Below are 15,882 nucleotides of genomic sequence, written 5' to 3' on the forward strand. Positions count from 1 at the left end.
GCACTCAGTCATGTCTGACTCTTTGCAACCCACTGAACTAGAGCCCGCCAGACTTCTCTGTCCATGGGATTTCCCAGGCAAGAATACTGGAGTGGGCTGCCATTTCTTCCTCCAGGGAATCTTATCCACCCAGGAATTAAACCCACATCTCCCATGTCTCCTTCATTGGCAGGCAAGTTCTTTACCACTGAGCCATCTTGGAAGCCTTAATGTATGTGTATTTTACCAAATCAAAATTAAAAGTTAAAAAGAAAAGCTCCTGAAAGTTGTAGGCAGAAGAAGAATGAGGACAGCATAGCTTACGGAAGACCTTAGTGGCATCATGGCATGAGTTAAAAGTAGAGCCTGGGTAAGATGATGAGTTAGCCTCAAGGCATTCACTGTGTATAGAGAGGGCATTTGTTCCACAGAGCTAATTGATAATCTCCTTAAAGAGCTCACAGCAAGGAGGGGAGGGTGGGATAAGGTGGGATAAGGGTGGGAAAGGAAGATTAACATATATACACTACCAGAGTGCATCAAGGCTGTATATTGTCACCCTGCTTATGTAACTTATATGCAGAGTACATCATAGAAAATGCCAGGCTGGATGAATCACAAGCTGGAATCAAGATTGCCAGGAGAAACATCAACAACCTAAGATATGCAGATGATACCACCCTAAAGGCAGAAAGCAAAGCAGAACTAAAGAGCCTCTTGATAAAAATGAAAGAGGAGAGTGAAAAATGCTAGCTTAAAACTCAGCATTCAAAAAGCTACGATCATGGCATCCAGTCCCATCACTTCATGGCAAATAGATGGGGAAAAAGTGAAAACAGTGACAGATTTTATCTTGAGGGGCTCCAAAATCACTGCAGATGGTGACAGCAGCCACGAAATTAAAAGATGCTTGCTACTTGGAAAACAAGCTATGACAAACCTAGACAGCATATTAAAAAAGCAGAAACCTAACTTTGTCAACAAAGATCCATCTAGTCAAAGCTATGGAGAAGGCAATGGCGACTCACTCCTGTACTCTTGCCTGGAAAAATCCCATGGACGGAGGAGCCTGGTAGGCTGCAGTCCATGGGGTCGCTAGGAGTTGGACACGACTGAGCAACTTCACTTTCACTTTTCACTTTCATGCATTGGAGAAGGAAATGGCAACCCACTCCAGTGTTCTTGCCTGGAGAATCCCAGGGATGGGGGAGCCTGGTGGGCTGCCGTCTATGGGGTCGCACAGAGTTGGACACGACTGAAATGACTTAGCAGCAGCAGCAGCAGTCAAAGCTATGGTTTTTCCAGTAGTTATATATGGATGTGAGAGTTGGACTATAAAGAAGACTGAGTGCTGAAGAATTGATGCTTTCAAATTATGGTGTTGGAGAAGACTCTTGAGAGTCCCTTGGACAGCAAGGAGATCAAACCAGTCAATCCTAAAGGAAATCAGTCCTGAATATTCTTAGGAAGGGCTGATGCTGAAGCTGAAGCTCCAATACTTTGGCCACCTGACGTGAAGAACTGATTCATTTGAAAAGACCCTGATGCTGGGAAAGATTGAGGGCAGAGGGAGAAGGAGGCAACAGAGGATGAGATGATTGGATGGCATCCCTGACTCATGTCCATTGACTGGTTTGAGCATGAGCAAACTCTGGGAAATAGTGAAGGACAAGCAAGCCTGGTGTGCTGCAGTCCATGGGGTCACAAAATAGTCGGACAGGGCTGAAGGACTGAACAACAATGTGTGACACAGGTTGCTGCTGGGAAGCTGCTGTAAAGCAGAGAGAGCTCAGCTCAGTTCTCTGTGATGACCTGGACGGGTGGGACAGGGATGGGTGGAGGGGGAGGTTCAAGAGGGAGGGGGATATATGTACACGTATGGTTGACTCACTTCATTGTACAGCAGAAACTAACACAGTATTGTAAAGCAATTATATGATTCCAATAAAATAAAGAATCCATGGTTTAAATATAATTACAGTGGGCCACCTTAACTGCTCTAGGTAAGACATGCACATGTGATTATCTGTGGTTAAGAGAAAGAAAGAGAACATTATCTTAATTTTCATCATAATTTCTGGGAATAATAAATTACAAACAAAAGAGACAATTTCAAGGAGCTTGGATGTAGTAGCAGGGGTGGAACTCATAGGTATTATTGTTGCTAAGTCACTTCAGTCGTGTCCGACTCTGTGTGACCCCATAGACGGCAGCCCACCAGGCTCCCCCATCTTTGGGATTCTCCAGGCAAGAACACTGGAGTAGGCTTTCATTTCCTTCTCCGATACATGAAAGTGAAAAGTGAAAGGGAAGTCGCTTAGTTGTGTCTGTCTCTTTGCGACCCCACAGACTGCAGCCCACCAGGCTCCTCCGTCCGTGGGATTTTCCAGGCAAGAGTACTGGAGTGAGGTGCCATCGCCTTCTCTGATAGATATTATTAAGGAAATATAATAGCTATTATTAAGGAAATATAGTGATAGTTATTATTAAGGAAATATAAAAATATAATTGGATAGAGACTGACTTGTGAGAAAAGGTGGTCAGAAGTGGCCTGAAGAATTGCAAAGCTATCATGAGATTAAAGCTGAGAATATACTCAAGTTTATTAACAGGTAGACCATGCATTAAAAATAAAGGAGCTTAACACCAAACCCACAAAATTCTGGAGAGGTTAAAATTTAGTCTGTGTGCAGGTAAGTTAGGAAGCCATCCATGGTCAGTAGATGCCAATAGCATCATAAAGGAAAAGCCATGCTTATTAACATCATGTAATGATCTTATGACCAAGTGTGCTGGAATTCTAAGGCAAATGTATATATTGAAGGAATTCTTATGTTATCCTTATGAACAAGAATTTCAAAATACTGTTAAGTATAATATGCGTAGGTGATTTATAACTGATTTAAAGAGCAATTGTTAATTTTTTTCTTTTGAGTAGTACTCCATCTAGAAGAATCCTTCTAGTGCATTGTTGAACAATTTTCTCAGACCAGCCTTTTTGGATTGTATAATGGTTCAGTTCAGTTCAGTTCAGTTGGTCAGTAGTGTCCGACTCTTTGCAACCCCATGAATCGCAGCACGCCAGGCCTCCCTGTCCATCACCATCTCCGGAGTTCACTCAGACTCATGTCCATCGAGTCAGTGATGCCATCAAGTCATCTCATCCTCTGTCATCCCCTTCTCCTCCTGCCCCCAATCCCTCCCAGCATCAGAGTCTTTGCCAATGAGTCAACTCTTCGCATGAGGTGGCCAAAGTACTGGAGTTTCAGCTTTAGCATCATTCCTTCCAAAGAAATCCCAGGGCTGATCTCCTTCAGAATGGACTGGTTGGATCTCCTTGCAGTCCAAGGGACTCTCAAGAGTCTTCTCCAACACCACAGTTCAAAAGCATCAATTCTTCGGCGCTCAGCTTTCTTCACAGTCCAACTCTCACATCCATACATGACCACTGGAAAAACCATAACCTTGACTAGATGGACCTTTGTTGGCAAAGCAATGTCTCTGCTTTTCAATATGCTATCCAGGTTGGTCATGACTTTCCTTCCAAGGAGTAAGCGTCTTTTAATTTCATGGCTGCAATCACCATCTGCAGTGATTTTGGAGCCCCCAAAAATAAAGTCTGACACTGTTTCTACTGTTTCCCCATCTATTTCCCATGAAGTGATGGGACGGGATGCCATGATCTTCATTTTCTGAATGTTGAGCTTTAAGCCCACTTTTTCATTCTCCTCTTTCACTTTCATTAAGAGGCTTTTGAGTTTCTCTTCACTTTCTGCCATAAGGGTGGTGTCATCTGCATATCTGAGGTTATTGATATTTCTCCCAGCAATCTTGATTCCAGATTGTGCTTCTTCCAGCCCAGCGTTTCTCATGATGTACTCTGCATACAAGTTAAATAAGCGGGGTGACAATATACAGCCTTGACGTACTCCTTTTCCTATTTGGAACCAGTCTGTTGTTCCATGTCCAGTTCTAACTGTTGCTTCCTGACCTGCATACAAATTTCTCAAGAGGCAGATCAGGTGGTCTGGTAGTCCCATCTCTTTCAGAATTTTCCACAGTTTATTGTGATCCACACAGTCAAAGGCTTTGGCATGGTCAGTAAAGCAGAAATAGATTTTTTTCTGGAACTCTCTTGCTTTTTCAATGATCCAGCGCATGTTGGCAATTTGTATAATGGTACGTTGCTGAATTCTCTAGACTATTAACTAGAAAAGATACAGATCATGAGGTAAAGATTATGGGCTGAATCTAACATAAAGATGTTTAACTGGGGCAAAGGAAAACTTGTAATTAGTCAAGTCACCCAACTGGGTAGACATAAAACAAGATACGTAGAACTTATTGTGGTATCTACAGTAGCTGATGTAGATGTGATCTGGGTCAAGAGTGTTTTGCAGCTCCCTGTGATCTTAGATCTTAGACTGCACATCACAAAATGATTGTCATTGTCAGCCAAGGTGGAAGGGGGGTGGAGGGATGTGCATGCTAAGAGGCTTCAGTCATGTCCAACTCTTTACAACCCTGTGGACTGTAGCCTTCCAGGCTCCTCTGTCCTCGAGATTCTCTAGGCAAGAACACCGGAGTGGGTTGCCATGCCTTCCTCCAGGGGCATCTTCCTGACCCCAGGATCGAACCAGCATCTCTTATATCTTTTGCATTGGCAAGCAGGTTCTTTACCACTAGAGCCACCTGAGAAACCCACAACTTGGTATAGGCCAATTGTAATACAAGGGAAGACATTCAGGGGAGGAGAAATAGGCAGAGGAAGGAACTCTAAGCCTTTACATCTGAGAAAGCAAGTAAAATTACTGGGTATATTTAACTGTAGAGCTAAATTATGTGTACCATAGTCACACACTATAAATATTTATAAATTGTCAGATAGAGTTCAAAGTGACTGAATGAATGTTGCTTAATATAAGTTTGTGGGCTATTAATTCACATGAATTTGCTTTGTCTACTTCTTAATTGTGTAACTTTGGGAAAGTCTCTTAAGCTTTGTAAGCCTTAACTTGCTGATATTTAAATGGAAATAAAACCTATCTTATTAAATTGTGGTTAGGACTAAATCAGATAAGTAATGAATATAAAACAATTGTGACATTATCTTTTTGAAAGATTTTTAACTACATGGTCTTTTATTATATTGTCAAACACTCAGAATATCTGATAATTAGCAAAATTCAAATTACAAATATATGGACAAATTAGGAGAGTTAAATAGAATATGTTAAATAAATGTGTTAAATAGAAAGGAATATTTAATGTTTAAGTGGGAACTGATTTTCCAAGTAGCTAGTTAGTTCATTAGTGAATATTTTTGTCTTGAGAAAACTTGCTTTCTAACCACCATTGTAACCACAGAGGATTAAGTAATAACTACTCAGAAAATAAGAACAATTTGTATCTCTAACTATCCAGGCAAAAAGCATAATATTATTTTGAATAATATTCACACTTTTTTTTAATTATGAAAGAGTTTGAATAACAATAGAGAGTATTAGGAAATAACTGTAACCTTTTTAAAAATTAGTCTTAACATAAATTCCAGAGTAACCAGTCTGAATCTTTTCAGACATGGTTTCAAAATGAATCTGAAAAATTAAATAGCAAAAAACTCTCATCTATTTTAGATATATCTATTTGAAAACCTCATTAAAGCATATTTCAAAAGCTTCTTAAAATTTCAGACAGTAATTTTTATTCATTTTAACTCTTATAAGTAACTTTTACTGTAATTTTAGGGATTTAGGTTGTTCTTTGCAGAAAAGAATTCTTTCATCAATGAATTATTTCCTCATTTTTTCTTTTCCAACTTGAATAATTAAAACTTATTTAACTTTCTCTGGTGATGTTTTCCTCTTTTGTTACCTACATTCTTCTTTAGATGTGAAACACAGAATTACACTGTTTATTGGACATAGTGGTAGTTTGTGTATCCTATGTCATACTGTCTCCAGCTACAAGTTGGCACTTGCCATAGGCACTTGCTATTTACCCCTGAAAGAAAGTGTTAGTCACTCAGTCGTGTCTGACTCTTTGTGACTCCATGGACTGTAGCCTGCTAGGCTCTTCTGTCCATGGAATTCTCCAGGCAAGAATACTGGAGTGGGTTGCTATTCCCTTCTCCAGCAGATCTTCCCAACCCAGGGATTGAACCCGTATCTCCTGCACCTCCTGCATTGGCAGGTGGATTCTTTACCATTCAGCCACCTGGGAAGCCCTCTACAAAGATTAAATCATGTGCTGCTGCAGCTGCTGATTTTCAACACCCATTGAAAGGAGTTCAGGGTGAAGAATGGGAATGAGGCATTCTGTGCTCAAGGAAAAACTGGCAGAACAGGTCTTCAGATAGATATTTTCAGGAGCCGATTTTATGGGCCCAATTCTCTTATTTTCTCATAACTAGAAAAGCACTACAATCCTTCATGGAGATGACTGCTTCTTGTGACTAACAGAAACCTTCTATAAAAAAAATGTGTTTGATTGCATGTATTCCCTCTTCACCAAAATCACATACATACCCATTCTCCCCCTGCCCCTTTGGCTCTTTGGAACAGCTTCTCAGAGGTATCTGATATGTATCCTGGGCTAGGTCCTCATTTTGTCCCAAATAAAGTTTAACTCACAACTCTCATGTTGTACATTTTTTAAAGTCAACACTGTCTTTTAATGAACAAGAAAGCTTTATTATGACTCAAAGAAACTACTGTCCAATATTCTTTCAAGATGAAAAATATCCTCTATTTCTTTTTTTAACTAGGGGGAAAAATTGCCCATTTAGAAAGTTTCTTTATGACATAAATAAAAGCTGAATATTAAATCTTTTTTTTTCCATACCCCTATTCCTGCACATTGCTTTGCACTGTAAATTCCTTAGGGGTGTAGTATAAATTATAAAATAGCTGTGTTTCCTTCCCTCATAGATTAGCTGCTTATCAAGGAAATAAGTAAGATGCTTTTATAAGTAAAACAGCAATATCAATGAAAATTTATTTTTTTAAAAGATAGCCCTAAGTTTTACTTCATACAATTAAAAAAAAAAATGAATCATGTATTGAATCTTGAACTTCAGTAAACTAAACTAGTACATCTAATTCTGAGAAGCAAAGTTAGTGATCACTTTAATATTTAGTTCATCTTCACTAGAAATGCCACTCAGTTTTATATATTGCCAGCAAAAATTGGGGTGCAAATTATAGATTATTTTAAAAATTAAATAAAACGCTTAGTGAAAAGCAGGGCTTCATTGTAGATAGAATGCTCTCTGTAGTATATATGATTTCATATTTTATTAGGCTTCTACTGATGTAAATTTTGGAAAATGCAAATTGTCAAGGTAATTGGCCTGTATTTTCTGGCTGGACTTGGAGAGTAAAAAAATGACTACTACAAAGAAGGAAAAATAAGCTAACACAATTTCTTTTCACCCCAAAGCAAGCATTTACTGTATTTATTTCAGAATTCTCTTCTGAGGTTGAAAGAAGGATATTCAAGACCAGAAGAAAATATTTAAGAAAATATTAAAATTTTGGGCAAATAAAAGCAGTTGGGTAAATCTATTGAGATTTGAGGAACAAGTAGACTATGGCAGTGGTCTCCAACCTTTTTGGCACCAGGGGCCATTTTTGAGGAGGACAATATTTCCACAGACCAGGGGGAGGAGGAGATGGTTTGGGAATGATTCAAGCTCATTACATTCGTTGTGTGCTTCATTTCTATTATTCTTACATCAGTTTTGCCTCAGATCATCAGGCATTAGATCCTGGAGGATGGAGACTCCTGGACTGTGCGACAGGCCTTTAGATTTCATAAGGGAAACATCTGAACCTGGGCCATATAAATGGACCACATTCTTCCTTTATTTCAGTGGAATTCTCAGTGATAGGATTTAGCATTCCAGGTTAATCTAAGGGTAAAGTTTCCATTTTTCCTTTTGGTACTCTCCATGGGATTCCCACAGCAAGAATGCTGGAGTGGTTTGCCATTCCCTCCTCCTCGCCATACAGTTGTGCTCATTTCACATGCTTGCAAAGTTATACTCAGAATCCTTCAAACTAGGCTTCTGCAGTACACGAACCCAGAACTTCCAGACATATAAGCTGAGTTGAGAAAAGGCAGAGGAACCACGAATCAAATTGCCAACATTCACTGGATCATAGAAAAAGGAAAAGAATACAAGAAAAACATCTACTTCTGCTTTATTGACTATGCTAAAGCCTTTGACTGTATGAATAAAAAAAAAAAAAAAAAGGAAAATTCTTAAAGAGATGGGAATACCAGACCACTTTACCATCTCCTGAGAAACCTATATGCAGATCAAGAAGCAACACTTAGAACCTTACATGGAACAACTGACTGGTTCAAAATTGTGAAAAGAGTAGGACAAGGCTGTATATTGTCATTTTGTTTATTTAACATATACAGTGAAGAGTCAGACACGACTGAGAGACTTCCCTTTCACTTTTCACTTTCATGCATTGGAGAAGGAAATGGTAACCCACTCCAGTGTTCTTGCCTGGAGAATCCCAGGGACAGGGGAGCCCGGTAAGCTGCCGTCTATGGGGCCACACAGAGTCGGACATGACTGAAGTGACTTAGCAGCAGCAGAGTATATCATGCGAAATGCCAGGCTGGATGAATCACAAGCTAGAATCAAGATTGTGAGGAGTAGTGTCAACAACCTCAGATATGCAGATGATACCACTCTAATGGCAGAAAGCAAAGAGGAACTAAAGAGCCTCTAGATGAGAATGAAAGAGGAGAGTGAAAAAGCTGGCTTAAAACTCAACATTCTAAAAACTAAGATCATGGCATCTGCTCCCATCACTTCGTGGCAAATAGAAGGGGATAAAAGTAGACGCAATGACAGATTTTATTTTCTCGGGCTCCAATGTCACTGTGGATGATGACTGCAACTATGAAATTAAAAGACACTTGCTCCTTGGAAGGAAAGCAATGACCAAATTAGAGAGTGTATTAAAAAGCACAGACATCACTTTGTCAACAAAGGTCCATATAGTCAAGCTATGGTTTTTTCAGTAGTTGTGTATAGATGTGAGAGCTGAAAGAAGAATTGATGCTTTCAAATTGTGGTGCTGGAGAAGACTCTTGAGAGTCCCTTAGATTGCAAGGTGATCAAACCAGTCAACCCTGAATATTCATTGGAAGGACATTGAAGCTCCAATACTCTGGCCACCTGATGCAAAGAGCCAACTCATTGAAAAAGACCCTGATGCTGGGAAAGATTGAGGGCAGGAGGAGAAGGGGATGGCAGAGGATGAGATGGTTAGATAGCATCACTGACTTAATGGACATGAACTTGAGCAAACCCTAAGAGATTGTAAAAGACAGGGAAGCCTGGCATGCTTCAGTCCATGGAGTAGCAAAGAGCTGGACACGACTGAGCAACTGAATAACAACAACCTCTAAATGTAGGTCTTTCTTAAGAGTTGGTTCTTCTTTGTGGGTTTGCTTGCATCTCTGTACTCTCTCCTTTAAAAATTTCATCTTGTTGAACTACTCTGTAGATGGCTCATAACAGTACATCTTCATAACACAGTGAGTTCAGCTTGGTGTCTGTGATGAACTTGAGGGGTGGGATGGGGCGTGGGAGGGAAGCTCCAGAGGGAGGGAAAATGTGTATACTTATAGCTGATTCACCTTGTTGCACAGCAGAGATCAACACAACATTGTAATGTAATTATCCTTCAATTAAAATTCAGTTACAAAAAAACAGTACATCTTCAGTGTTAACTCCTTCCTTTGGCTTTTTATGTACATTTCCCAAATCACAAATATATTAAGACTGGATTTATCAGTATTCCTTTTAACATTTATTTCTCACTCTGTTTTTTTCTCTGTCAGTATTTCCAAAATGATTCTACTTATCTAAGCTCTTTGTCTCTGACTAATTGGGCACTCAGAGACTTTGCATCCACTTTGTATTGCCAACAAAGGTCCGTCTAGTCAACGCTATGGTTTTTCCTGTGGTCATGTATGGATGTGAGAGTTGGACTGTGAAGAAGGCTGAGCACCGAAGAATTGATGCTTTTGAACTGTGGTGTTGGAGAAGACTCTTGAGAGTCTCTTGGACTGCAAGGAGATCCAATCAGTCCATTCTGAAGGAGATCAACCCTGGGATTTCTTTGGAAGAAATGATGCTAAAGCTGAAGTTCCAGTACTTTGGCCACCTCATGCGAAGAGTTGACTCATTGGAAAAGACTGATGCTGGGAGGGATTGGGGGCAGGAGGAGAAGGGGACGACAGAGGATGAGATGGCTGGAGGGCATCACTGACTCGATGGACGTGAGTCTGAGTGAACTCTGGGAGTTGGTGATGGACAGGGAGGCCTGGCGTGCTGCAATTCATGGGGTGGCAAACAGTCGGACACGACTGAGCGACTGAACTGAACTGAACTGTATTGAAGTAAATGAAAACAGTGGAATATGTACCCCCAAAATATGCCACTTCGGCAGAAGAATGATTTTAAGCTAAAGGCACCTGAAAAACAGCAGGTGTGAGAAGGGCATTCTAATCTCTCCTTTTCTTTCTGAAAACAGTAGACTAAAAACTTCCATGTGAGCTGTACTCACATGGAGCTCACACTTCCAAGGAGCTGTACTCCTTGTACTAGGAGAAAAAGAAACACTCTTCAACAGGGGATCAAAGCCAGGAGAATTCTGTAGAGATCTTGTTAAAATAATTCTCATCTTCCTTTGGCTTCCTCACATAGCATTACTTTTCCACAACTGCTTCTCGCTTTTCTTTGTTTAACCTGGTATAAAAGAATTTAGGCTTTGCCACTTCCTTGACTATTCATTTCCTTCTGTAAAACTTATATTAAATAAATTTGTATCCTTTTCTTCTGTTCGTGTTTTATTTCTGCTTAATTTTCAGGCCAAGGCTGAGGAGCCTAAGAAGGTAAAGATAACATTTTGCTTCCTCTACAGCATCAATCTGTATTGTATCTACTTTCCACACTGCTCTTCTTTGCTCCTACTTTCATTCTTTTTATTGGAATATTATGGAACCTTCTTAAATAACTTGGTTCATCTGTATGAGAGAATCTTCAAGAGCATAATATTAACCAACTCATGTTCTTGCTCCTAAATCTTCCACAGCTCCTCACTATTGGATAATATTTAGTATTCTTAAATTAATAATTAGGGAACCAGTCTGTCTTAGACTAATTTTCATATGATTTTTTTCCCTCCATACTCTCCAATGTACCTAATTTTGCAACAAAGATACCTGTCCTCAGAATGCCTTCAAGGTAGAGTTAGAAATCAACACTGCTAAGGAATCCTGTATTGCTTCCCACTCCCAACTCCAACCTCCCATTTTTATTGCTAAATAGATCTTCCAATTAAAACTAAATTTTAATTTTCCTTTCATTTAATTTAGTAATTTATCCATGGGTGTGACTAATATTTAAGTTGAAAGTGAAAGTGAAGTCGCCCAGTTGTGTCCGACTCTTTGCGACCCATGGACTATAGACCACCAGGCTCCTCAGTCCATGGGATTCTCCAGGCAAGAATACTGGAGTGGGTTGCCATTTCCTTCTCCAGGGGATCTTCCTGACCCAGGGATTGAATCCAGGTGTCCCGCATTGCAGGCAGACACTTTAACCCCTGAGCCACCAGGGAAGCCCTATATTTAAGTTAATAAAATGTAAATATTGAGTAAATTAATATATTCACATTAATTAACTTATATTAATTAAATTAATCCACTTACTTATATAATGTATTTAAATTTAACAGGAAGATATTACATTATCTTCCTGCTAAGTTTTATTATCAGAGAAATAGGTATTTGCACTTCCTTTCTTTAAGAGAAAACCAGTGTGCAGTGTTGGCAACAAGTCCCCCTACGAAGTAGGCATGCCCTCTAGTGGCAGATTCACCACCCTACAGGACTGGAATCTCATGACACCAATTCTGAAGTTCCAGCTGCAATTTTTTCCTAAAGGAATATGTGAAACAGGCATTTTTTTCTAAATATGATGGAGTATCATGGGGTTGCAAAGAGTCGGACAAGACTGAGCGACTGATCTGATCTTATCACAAAAATATTACATAATGTCGACCAACCAAGTTTGGGGTAATAAACAGATAAGTTTAAAGAAATAAAAGGACCTAAAGTTTTCATGTGTTAATATTTTGGACAGAAAGAAGGACGTTTCTGAGGGAAACCTGACAGACACAAGGACATTTCTGACAGAAAGAAGGTCTTTTCTGAGAAAGAAACTTGACAGAAAGAAGGCATATTTTGTACTTACCACCTCGATAATTTGGGGTAAAAATACTCAAAGTAACGATTTACACAGGTGGAAACATGACAATAACAACAGTTCTGTTGTGTGTATGAGAAATAAAACATGACAATGTTTGGATTCCAGCATGCACTCCATAAAAAAAAGTACCATATTTTTCAAAGTTAGCATCCATTTTACCATTGACGAGTATAAAAAGAATAGATATTTCTTAATCTTCAAAAATGGCATTTCTAGCTTGAAATTTACTTTAAATAGCAGTATAGAGTATACAGAGTGTAAGACAGATACCAATCCATAACAGGTGCAAAATAACATGTCTTTTCAGTAAATGTCAGAAAAAAACTAAAAAACAAATAATATATATCATGCATTATTATAAATCTACTAATTTTTTACATGTTTTTTTCTAGAATTTTTTGGGGAAAAAAAAGATAATTCAGATAGAAACTAGATAGAAAGGAGATTTCTGACAGAAAGAAAGTGTTTTCTGGGAAAGAAAACCGACAGAAAGAAGGCAATTTCTGACAGAAAGAAGGGCGCTTCTGAGGGAAACCTGACACAAAGAAGGAGATTTCTGACAGAAAGAACGTCTTTTTCTAGGAGAGAAACCTCACAGAAAGAGGGTAATTTCTGACAAATGGCAGAAAGAAGGACGTGTCCGAGGGAAACCTAATGGAAAGAAGATTCCAGACAGAAAGGTTTTTTTCTGGGAGATAAACCTGACAGAAAGAAGACAACTTCTGACAAAAAGGACATTTCTGAGGGAAATCTGATGGAAGGAAGGTGATTTCTGACAGAAAGAAGGATGTTTCTGAGGGAAACCTGACAGAGAGAAGGAGATATCAGACAGATAGAAGGTCTTTTCTGGGACAGAAACCTGACACAAAGAAGGGTATTTCTAACAGAAAAAGGTCTTTTCTCTGAGAGAAACCTGACAAGAAGGACATTTCTGAGTAAAACCTGATAGAAAGATGGAGATTTCTAACAGAAAGAAGGGTGTTTCTGAGGGAAACCTAATAGAAAGAAGGAGATACCTGACAGAAAGAAGGTATTTTCTCAGAGAGAAACATGACAGAAAGAAAGCAATTTCTGACAGAAAAAAAGGACGATTCTGAGGGAATCCTGACACAAAGAAGGGGATTTCTAACAGAAAGAAGGTCTTTTCTGGAGAGAAACCTGACAGAAAGAAGGCGATTTCTGACATGACAGAAAAAAAGGAAGTTTCTGAGGGAACTCTGACACAAAGAAGGGTATTTCTAACAGAAAAAAGATCTTTTCTGAGATATAAACCTGACAGAAAGAAGGCAATTTCTGACAGAAAGAAAGACATTTTTGAGCAAAACCTAACACAAAGAAGATTTCTGACAGAATATGTTTTGGGGGAGAGAAACCTGAAAGAAAGAAGGATGTTTCTGAGGGAAACCTAATGGAAAGAAGTTTTCTGACAGAAAGGTCTTTCCTGGAAGCAAAACCTGACAGAAAGAAGGCAATTTCTGACAGAAAGAAGGATGTTTCTGAGGGAAACCTGATGGAAAGATGGAGATTTCTGACAGAAAGAAGGGTGTTCTGAGGGAAACCTAACAGAAAGAAGGAGATATCGGACAGAAAGAAGGTCTTTTCTGGGAAAGAAATGTGACAGAAAGAAGGCAATTTCTGACAGACAAAAAGGACAATTCTGAGGGAAACCTCACACAAAGAAGGGGATTTCTAACAGAAAGAAGGTCTTTTCTGGGAAAGAAACCTGACAGAAAGAAGGAGATTTCTGACAGCAAAGAAGGACATTTCTAAGTGAAACCTGACACAAAGAAGGAGACTTCTGACAGAAAGAATGTGTTTTGGGGGGGAGAAACCTGACAGAAAGAAGGGGACTTCTGACAGAAAGAAGAACGTTTCTGAGGGAAACCTGATGAAAAGGAGTTTTCTGACAGAAAGGTCTTTTCTGGGAGAGAATCCTGACAAAAATAAGGCATCTGACAGGAAAAAAGACATTTTTGAGCGAAACCTAACACAAAGAAGACTTCTGACCGAATATGTTTTGAGGGAGAGAAACCTGAAAGAAAGAAGGATGTTTCTGAGGGAAACCTAATGGAAAGAAGAAGTTTTCTGACAGAAAGGTCTTTCCTGGGAGCAAAACCTGACAGAAAGAAGGCAATTTCTGACAGAAAGAAGGATGTTTCTGAGGGAAACCTAATGGAAAGATGGAGATTTCTGACAGAAAGAAGGGTGTTCTGAGGGAAACCTAACAGAAAGAAGGAGATATCGGACAGAAAGAAGGTCTTTTCTGGGAAAGAAATGTGACAGAAAGAAGGCAATTTCTGACAGACAAAAAGGACAATTCTGAGGGAAACCTCACACAAAGAAGGGGATTTCTAACAGAAAGAAGGTCTTTTCTGGGAAAGAAACCTGACAGAAAGAAGGAGATTTCTGACAGCAAGAAGGACATTTCTAAGTGAAACCTGACACAAAGAAGGAGATTTCTGACAGAAAGAAGGATGTTTTTGAGGGAAAACTGCCAGAAAGGCGATATCAGACAGGAAGAAGGTCTTCATTGACAGAAAGAAGGACATTTCTGAGGAAAACCCGACAGAAGGAGACTTCTGACAGAAAGAATGTGGTTTTTTTAGTGGGGAGAAACCTGACAGAAATAAGAACATTTCAGAGGGAAACCTGATGAAAAGAAGTTTTCTGACAGAAAGGTCTTTTCTGGGAGAGAATCCTGACAGAAAGAATATTTCTGAGGGATACTGAAAGAAAGAAGTTTTCTTCCAGAAAGATTTTTCCTGTGAGAGAAACCTGACAGAAAGCTGATTTCTGACTGAGAGAGAGACTTTTCTGAGGAAAGCTGACTGAAAGATTTCTGACAGAAATAAGGTTTTCTTTGTGAGTGAAACCTGACAGAAAGAAGGCAATTTCTGACAAAAGGAGGGACTTTTCTGATAGAAGTAAAAGTTGCTCAGTCGTGTCCAACTCTTTGCAACCCCATGGACTATACAGTCCATGGAATTCTCCAGGCAAGAATACTAGAGTGGGTAGCCTTTCCCTTCTCCAGGGGATCTTCCCAACCCAGGGATCAAACCCAGGTCTCCCACATTACAGGCAGATTCTTTACCAGCTGAGCCACAAGGGAAGCCTAAGAATACTGGAGTGGGTAGCCTATCCCTTCTCCGGTGGATCTTCCTGACCCAGGAATCAATCCGGGGTCTTCTGCATTGCAGGAGGGTTCTTTTTCTGATTGAAACCTGATAGAAAGAAGAGATATGCCAGAAAGAAGGACTTTTCTTTGATGGAAACATGATAGGAAAAAAAGGAGATTTCTGACAGAAAGAAGGATTTCTTTGTGATAGAAACCTGATAGAAAGAAGATATCTATAAAAGTTATTTTATATAAACCTGGCAGAAAGATGGAGATTTCTTTCTGTCTTTCTTTCTGTCTTTAGACAGACATAAGGTCTCTTCTAGGGGAACCTGAGAGATAGATTTCTGACAGAAAGAAGGACTTTTCTTCGAGGGAAATCTGACAGAATGAAAGATTTCTGAGAGACAGTAGGACTTTTCTGAGTAAATTCTGAGTGAAGTTTGTAGGAGGGAATTCTGAGTGAAGGCATTTTATATTTATTTCA

At 39.4% G+C, this 15,882-nt stretch overlaps 1 protein-coding gene across 1 annotated transcript in view; it reads right to left on the minus strand.

Annotated features, from left to right (window-relative positions):
* The window catches only part of GLRA3 (glycine receptor alpha 3), a 197,534-nt gene that overhangs the window by 66,078 nt on the left and 115,574 nt on the right, over window positions 1-15,882 (minus strand). The window lies entirely within an intron of this gene.

The sequence above is a fragment of the Bos javanicus genome, chromosome 8 (assembly GCF_032452875.1).
Source record: "Bos javanicus breed banteng chromosome 8, ARS-OSU_banteng_1.0, whole genome shotgun sequence".
NCBI classification, from domain to species: Eukaryota; Metazoa; Chordata; class Mammalia; order Artiodactyla; family Bovidae; genus Bos; species Bos javanicus.